Source organism: Panicum hallii, chromosome 2 (genome assembly GCF_002211085.1).
Source record: "Panicum hallii strain FIL2 chromosome 2, PHallii_v3.1, whole genome shotgun sequence".
In the NCBI taxonomy this organism is placed as follows: domain Eukaryota; kingdom Viridiplantae; phylum Streptophyta; class Magnoliopsida; order Poales; family Poaceae; genus Panicum; species Panicum hallii.
The window spans coordinates 48,077,505-48,086,049 of record NC_038043.1 but is presented as its reverse complement, the minus strand read 5'-3'; the positions used below and the strand labels follow the sequence as shown (position 1 = coordinate 48,086,049).

At 45.6% G+C, this 8,545-nt stretch overlaps 1 long non-coding RNA gene across 3 annotated transcripts; it reads left to right on the top strand.

Moving 5' to 3' along the window:
- Positions 1-6,249: 6,249 nt before the first annotated feature.
- On the top strand, positions 6,250-8,531 carry LOC112882112. 3 transcript variants are annotated; one of them, XR_003226608.1, is made up of 3 exons: positions 6,250-6,936; positions 7,484-7,669; positions 7,772-8,531. It is a non-coding gene; the product is annotated as an uncharacterized LOC112882112 (long non-coding RNA). The 3 variants fall into 3 exon arrangements; XR_003226609.1 differs by having other exon boundaries at positions 7,484-7,690; XR_003226610.1 differs by having other exon boundaries at positions 7,420-7,669.
- Positions 8,532-8,545: the final 14 nt, after the last annotated feature.

The window sequence follows — 8,545 nt, the reverse complement described above, 5'->3', positions numbered from 1 at the left end:
TTCCCCCTGGGGAAGCACCGGTGGCAGCTTGTGCGCTCCTGCGCCACCCCCCAGAGAGAGCAAAGCCCGGAACACCCGAGGGGAAGTGGCTTGATGAGTGAGCCAGTCTCGTCGGGAAGGCGTGCCCGAGGCCGGGGGCTCAGGGGTCCCTCACTAACGCTAGAGGTCCCTCCCGTGGGGACTCCCGGCCGCCGTCGCAGCAGCCTACTCCGGGCTGATCGCGCACCGGCTGGTCGCGCGACTTGCGCTCCCGCCTCGACCAGAAGAGAGTTGGCAAAAAAGCCCGGACTACCCTCGAGTGTACACGTGAGTGGCGCCGAGAGGCTGTGGAGGATCACGCCTCCTCCGGCTGCCCCGCGTAGGGAAACTAGCGGCGGCGCAGCTCCGCCGGCGACGACGACATTGGACCCTATAGGGCCAGGTGCCGTGTCTTTACTGCGGACGTGCGGCGATTCGACTGGCCCACCAAGTTCCAGCCAGATATCCTGGAGAAGTACGATGGAACCATTGACCCCGAGGAGTTCCTCCGGCGGCGTTGCCGACTCCGGTCGCACCAAATCCGACTTCGGTCACACGAAAGCCCGTTCTGGCGGCAAATACGACTCCGGTCGCACCAAAGCCCGCTCCAGCAGCAAAGCCGACGCCGGTTGCACCAAGGACAACTCCGGTCCCACGAAAGCCCGCTTCGGCGGCAAAGCCGACTCCGGTCGCACTAGAGTCTGCTCCGGCAGCAAAGCCGACTCCGGTCGCACGAAAGCCCGTTCCTACGGCAAAGCCGACTCCGGTCGCACCAAAGCCCGCTCCGACGATAAAACCGACTCCGGTCGCACCAAAGCCAACTCTGATCGTACTAAGCTGACTATCGGTCGCATTAAGCCTACTGTGGTGGCTCACTCTGGCAGAAAGCCAACCCCAGGTTCGGAGAGGCTGGGTGGCAGTCAACGTACCGTCCAGCTTAGAATTGGCCCCACACCTGGCCTTCGGTGTCTTCGACCAGACATGGGGCCGGGGGCTACTGTCGCCGCTAAGGAAGCTGTGACACCCTACGTGTCTAAAAGACTAAACAAAGATCCACCACATGAAATCAGTCACAAAAGAGCAAAAGAAGTATGAAATAACCTATCAAATCTACCTTTCAAGAAAATGAATATGTGTATATGTGTATATGTATATATGCATAAACATTTAAACTCTTGCAAACAAATATTTGTAACTTTCAAAGTTGATCACAACTGACTCTAAAAGTTTTATGGCACATCTATCATAACAAAAGAGAAAAGTCTAGTTGAACTCAAGTGCTAACAATGCAAAAATTCACATGAAATGACATGTTATTTAAATATTGGTTTTTGGAAATTTATAATAATTTTTTATACATTGATCAAATGAACATAGTCATAAAAGAGAAAATGTATATCTTGAAAAGTTGAACAAAATTGGTATTTAAATATTTTAATGTTTTTGATTTGATCTTGGGAAGAATGAGTTTTAGCTCTTTTTCACCCAGTCCCCTGCCGTTTTTGTTTCCTGCACATAAGTCTCATCATCTTCTCCCTCCTCTATCCTACCACTGCCCTATCCCATCGCTGGCAGGCCAGCTGGGTGGCACAACCCAGCACAGCTGAGGCCGCCCGGGCAAGTGGGCCTGGCAGCACTCTGAAAATCTTCCACGGGACCACAAACTCTTGCTCTTCCCCCTCAGGAAGGCTCTATGCGGCGACTTTCTTCTGCCGCGGGTGCTGCTGGCGCCACGGCTAGCCCCGGCCTAACGCCAGCGAGGCAACGGCGCCCTCGGTTTTGCCCCTGGTCGAGCCTTCCCCTACGGCTTGAGCCTAGGCCACCATTCTCCCCCTCGCGCCTATAAAAGCCCCACCAGAGGCCCCTGAACTCGACGCCCCAACACCAACTCCGGCGAGCGGTCACTCGCGCCTGGACGCACCACTCCGCCCCCACATTGCCCAAACCAACCCTCCCACCACCTTCTCCACCTCACCCTGAAGCTGGACAGCCGCCTCCTGCGCCCTCTTCCTCACCGGGGCACTGCCACCACCACCCGCACCCGGTGTCGGCTCTGTGCCACTGTCGGCAAGCCGTCCCGGTCCACCCCGTCCCCACCCAAGGCCTCAAATAGGTGCGGTTTGTTCCTCTCTTGCCTGTCCCACCTTTGCCCCTCACCACCGGCAACCTTAGTTGCCGGAATTTGGCCGGCAGTCGCCGTTCCCCTGTGCAAAGGATCCATTTGCTTCAATTTCAATCTTTCTAAGAATGATTTCCGTAAAATCTCAGGGACTCATTTGTAGACCTAAAACTAGAACTTTGAAAACCAATCTATTAACCTTGAAAACGCAAAACAACTCACAGAAAAATCTAAAAAATACAAACTAAGATGTTCTGAACTCCTTAAGTTAAGATCTACAATTTTGTAAAAGGATCTTGAACTGTTTCCACATAATTTTAGCTGTAGATTTAAATCAAATTTAAATCGCTTTTAATTGTTTCAAGATTTTCAGGAAAGAGCTGCTCATGAGTTTTGGATAGTAGCTTCAGTGCTAAGAGTATAGTTTTTCATAAAAATTTCATGCACTAAATCCAAGCATAGATAGATGTTTTGAGTATTTTTATTATATGCTAGATGCGGTTCAAACTAAAATTTTAACCTCTGGTTCTTGTATAAGAAAAATCTGCAAAATTTTACAATAGACTACTCATGCGAGTAAGTTTGTTCAGTAAAAATTTGAGCACTAGTTCTTGCATGGGCTGTTCTATACAAATAGATCTTGATCCTAGTAGTAGCCGTTTAATATATTTTTCATGATTAACCTGCTGAATAAAAGTGGCTACAACTTTTACAGTGAGTTTGTGCTTAAGTAGCAAGTTCTGCATAAAAATCTAAACCTAGAAACTACCTCTACGAGTAGTTTCGCACGAGATTTGCATAAAAATTTCAACCTAGAAACTACCTCCACGAGTAGTTTTGCTTAAACCAAACTTACTGTTAAAAATGGCCGTACGACATAGCAAAACCACTCACTCACTTAATGAAGTCAGTTAATCCAGATGAGTACTTGATAAATGACTGACCAAGGACAAGAAAATGAAGTACTCGATTATTTAACTTGAATTTTGTTGAACGACTACTTTCTAGCGAAATAATTGTATCTTGTATCAGTAAAACCACTTATAAATGTGCATTCATATAGACTCGACTACTCTCGCGGTCGAAATCTATGATCTGGTGCTAGAGTCCGAGAGTGAGCAGCGCGAAGCTCAAGTTAATCTAACAGAAGTCGCTGAAGATCTGAACCAACGTTCGGGAGAACTCTCGACTAGTTTTGCTCAAGAAGGCAAACCCCGGTGAATGATCCCAATATTTAATTAATGCAACTACTGTTCCTTTTTACCTGTGCATTTAAGTTCATAGGAGTTGATTGGAACCCTAGCTGCATAATCCTAGGCACCAATATAATGAATACTAGAACATGAAGTTCGAGTAGTTGCTCTGCTAATAGGTTCGGTAAAAGTTGAGTGGTTTTTTGCCACTCGCGAGAATTATAGGAGTGGAATGTTTTACCTCATATTACAACTATAAGGTCGACGGGCAGGGCTGTGGTTCGATGCTCATGGTTGAGGCTCCATCCGAGTAGAGAAAATGCTAAGGCTGCATTGTGTGGTTGTGGTGGTTAAGCGTTTGAACGTACTAGCCACATATCAAAAATATGGTACTCGATAAGCTAAGTACCCGATTGGCCCGGCAAGTTGACTTTACTTTCACCCTACTTGAATGAAGTTCTGATGGATATATACATACGAGTGCAGAGCGTGGCTCTGTAGTCGGGGAGGGTGACCCTGATCCACAACCCGGAAAGAAAGGGGAAAAGTTGCTTGGGGTGACCATTCGGTACTCCATGCGTGTGTGTTAGGTTTATAAAAAATTCGATTTGAATCGTCCGTTTCTTGTGGTAATTGAGACTACTTAATACTTTTGCCACATAGAGTTACAAGAGGAACTATGGCTATAATGAAACTTGTCGGATGCTTAAATATTTTCCACCATATTTGCTTAGAGATAGATACTCACTTAGACTGGTTAAATGAACTAGAATATTGAAAGCTCAAATATAAAATTAAGGACTTACTTTTGTTACTTTTCAACAAAAACAAACCCTGGAACCTTAGAGCCATGTATGGTTAGTAGCCGGTATTCATATACCACTAGTCGGGTAAGCCTTACTGATTATTGGTATACTCAGCCTTGCTTGTGGCAATGTTTTCAGATTTGTCTTTCGAAGATATGATAGCTAGTTTGGCTTGGCCAAATTCTTTTCCGACTGGTTTGTCAGTGGAGTGGGATCCGTCCCCGGCCAACAATGATTTTGCTGAGTGATGCCACATACGGGCTTTATCGTGGTATCCAAATCGACGATAGAGGATTGTGTTTTATTTTCGTTGCTGTTAAATGCTGAATAAAATTTTTATGTTTGAACTCTAAGGTACTCTTTTGATGAACTCGACTTGTAATAATTGATTTCAGACTTGTGAGATAAAAGCTATGGAATGTTGTAATATCTGGATTTGCGTTCATGCGATCATGCGAGTTATTTGTACGGTTTGTTTCGATTTAAATATAAAGTGGTCGCATCGGGATTTACCCGACAGACTGTCGGATTACTCTATTTGAAGTGCATGGTAGCCGGTTCATCTTTATGGATGATGGTTAATGCACTTGAGCTGGATTAATTCGAGCTGTTCTGCCACAGAGATGGGGTCCCCTAGCCCTAGACAAACCAAAGATAAATGGGCCGAAAGGCCCTCCTGGTCCATTAGTAGTAATGGGCTAAAATAAGGCGCCTCCTAGAGGATCCAACACCGTGATAGGCCAAGCGCCTCCCCGGATGGGGCGGTTCCTTTATGGAGAAGGGATCGTATGACAGTGCATTTAATGCGTCCGTCCTGCTACAACCGGGTGAGGTCCGTAGGCGGCGCGCCTTCCTCGTAAAACCCCTTGATTACGGGGAGGCGTGCTCTCAGATGGCGCGGCAATGGGGATAAAGGGAGCCTCCCCTCCGGGTCACGTCGCGTTGTCTAGCGATGGGCGGTGGGGTGGTCCCCGCCACTTGCACCTCCTGTTACATCAGATAGACATGGAACGGAGCGCGTATGGCCCCGACACCCACACCTCCTGTCACATCAAATAGACATGAAAAGAAGCATCAACGGCCCCGAGCAACGTACAGAAAAGACCTTGGACGATGCACAGAGCCCGGGAGAGATCTCGGAGCATCCCGGGATCCCTCGAGTAGGGCCCCTTGTGATGACGGTTTTGGCCCATGGCACAGGATCGATGCCCCTCACCAGGCGCTGCATCCATACTTAAGGTGGCAAGTCTCTTCCCGTTGCCCATGGGGAAGAATATAAATAGAATAGATGATCAATGTGTAAGGAGATTGGATCCAATTGATCCGAACTGGAACTCAACTGAATACAACTATCACCTCCACACAGGATGTAGGGTGTTACGCTCACGGCAGCCCAAACCTATGTAAACCCCATGATCGTCACACGGCCTACTGAGTGTTACACTTGTTACCGAACCTCACCTCTAAACGTGGGTTCCCACGAATACCTGCGTGCGATATTCACCCACCGTCATATACATAATATATTTAGAAACCATATATAACGTTATAATATGATAATATATTCCTACTGTGTGGCAACACATTTACACATATGCCTATTTGCTATTCAAAAACGAAAAATGAAGGCTGCTTCATCACGTGTAAATCCAATTTCCGCATACAATGGAGAGTGGCGGAAACTTTCTTCCGCTACTCCGTGTAGGAGGCGTAAACCTTGGTGTGCGCAGAGGCAGAATTGCAGCTGCCTGCCTATGGGCTGTGGAGCACACCGCAAGTCGGCACGTGCGCGCGCTCCCTTCCCCTCCCTCCCCTTTCCCCCTCCACCCCGCTTCCGTCTCCAACCGGCGATGGCGCCGGCCGCCGCCGCCGCCTCGGCGCCTCCCTGTCGCTCCAGCCGACCTATCCGTCCCTGCCTCGCTTTGCGTTTAGACTATTCACCCTGTTCACAACGATTTGTTCTCCCAACGAAATCGTGTTTCTCAACCTCGGCGTCCTTTAACATTTCGCGCATATGCTCACCAGAGTTTGCCCCGTGGGATTCCGGAGCAGGCCTCCGGGAGTGTGTTCCTTGCGGAGCTGTGGAGGCAGTTCGTCTTCTGTGCCTGATCTCTGCTTTTAGTTTCATTAGTCATGTACTTGTACGCACTTGGTTTGGTTGCCTGGTTGCTGCTTCTGCCGTAGAAGTGACGGCGTTTTACTCAGCTGTTCGATTCTGTCCTGTTGATTGGGAGCAATGTGTTTTCTCAGGGTTGTCTCCTTAGGCTTGCTTGGCATTTTTCTTATTGCGGGAATAAGAGGTTTAATGAATCGGGGAAATTATAACTGAATACTGAACACGAGATAAATACCCCAGTAGAAATTCCGCATTTTTTTAATTTGCTCAGTATTAAATTGTGACCCTGGCAGTGTAACCGGTCAATTAGCATGGCTGCTGTTTGAAAGATTGGATGAATGGATGCCTAACTCTAGGCTGCTGATGCAAATGTATGATTAGTGTTACTACTACCCTGCTGTTATTAGGATCTATGATTTCAGCTTTCTATCTGCTGATGCAAATGTATGATTGGTGTTACTACTACCCTGCTATTATTAGGATCTATGATTTCAGCTTTCTATCTTGAACTTCAATGTGTAATTCTGTAGCATGGCAGTTGAATATTCATAATTAACAGCTTATGATCCATTGAACAGGAGCACTTTGTTATGCGCTGTTGATAAAGCTCCTGAAGAATCTCTCAAGAAGGCGATTGAAGTGGATAGGCTGATTGATATGCTCTCAGAAGCAAATTCTAGAGAGGTAAATGTGATGTATATCTGGCTGATCAGTGGCCATAATTAGATGACATTACCAGTTATTACCATACTACAGTACATCGCCAATTCCGACTTCACTCAATTGATTTCATCCAATTTACTAGTCCGCATTATGCTAAGTGCCTAAATTTGACCTTGCATCCTTTGTTACTTGTAGAAGCAAACTAAGAAATGATTGATGAATTTTATCACTGGACCTAATTTTGATCAACTACTTTTGAACTATAGAAGCTAGTTGACAATTGACTTATAAACTGATGGGTTGATTTTAGTTTGCTTACTATTCTCTCCTACATGCTTTGGACAGTGTTTAAAGTTTGCCTAAATGTGTCTACTATACTTTCAAAAATATTTAGTTCTTATCTCTCTGTTAAATCAACTGGGAAAACCTTGCTTGTTTTCTTATTTCTTTTGCCATAATGACTTCACCTGATTAAATTATTAATACACCCTTTCTTGTAGACAGCTTGATCAAATAGTGTCTGAAAATGTTCTGGTGTTTGATGTTGGTTTCTGGGTTCGGCTGGCAGGTACAATTGACCCTCTGCAAATCAGATGATAATAAAGCATGGTTTCACGAATGAATACAGTTTGCCTTCCTATCGATGTAATTATCTTCTTTATCGATGAATGTAACTTTGCATTGTTGACCGGCTTGTCCGCAAGACTGGTGCAAGAACCATGTTCCATCGTGCATAAGTCCTCATATAGTACAGGTGCCTATGTCTTGACGTGAAGTGCGTAAACCTTTTGTATTTCTTAATTTATTGCAGATATGTGTTGCATGCTGCTAATTCCCCCCCTTATGTTATATGCAGAAAAAAATTGAACAACCAATTGATGTGCGGAAGGCAGTAATTAATCCTGCAATGCATGATGAGATGTCAAGTGGCCACCAAGGGATCCAAGATGCTCTTGAATTGATGGAGAAAGCAAGGCCACATCTCCTATTTTTCTGCATACTTTCTGTTGGTGCTGGCCTTTACATGCATTTTATCTCGGTCTTGTTTTTAGAATGCCTGTAAAGTTAAACCTTGTTACATTGTCATCTGCATTAATTGAAAAGATGTGTTGTGCGAATATGATGTTCATGACAAAGATCCAATTCAGGTTACGCTTTACCAATGCCTGTTGTTACCATTGTCTCTGCTTTTCAACCAACATTTCTTTCAGGCTCGAAAATTTTGATTAACAAACTGTATTTTCTTTGTGTCACATTCTGTACATTGAAAAGCCAAACTGCCGTTTTTCCCCAGATTTCTTATATGATTTTTTCATGGCATCCTGATATTCCCAGGAATTATCACACTGTCACGATCCTAGGATCATTAGGGTAAACACCACCTGGAAGATAGGCAGGCGAAGTCGGCTTAAGTCGGCTTGGAGGGAGACTAGACTATTTGGGGGATTTGAGACTAATTCTTCTCCATTGATTGCTTGATTTGAGATTGACAGTACCATGTGCCTGCCTTTATAGAGATAGGCTGCACTGCACACGTGCACAACCTCCAAGCAATAGATCTAACAAACTAACAATCCTACCTTATCTAACTGACTTAAAGGCTTTATCCTAACTAACGGTGGCAGGCTGG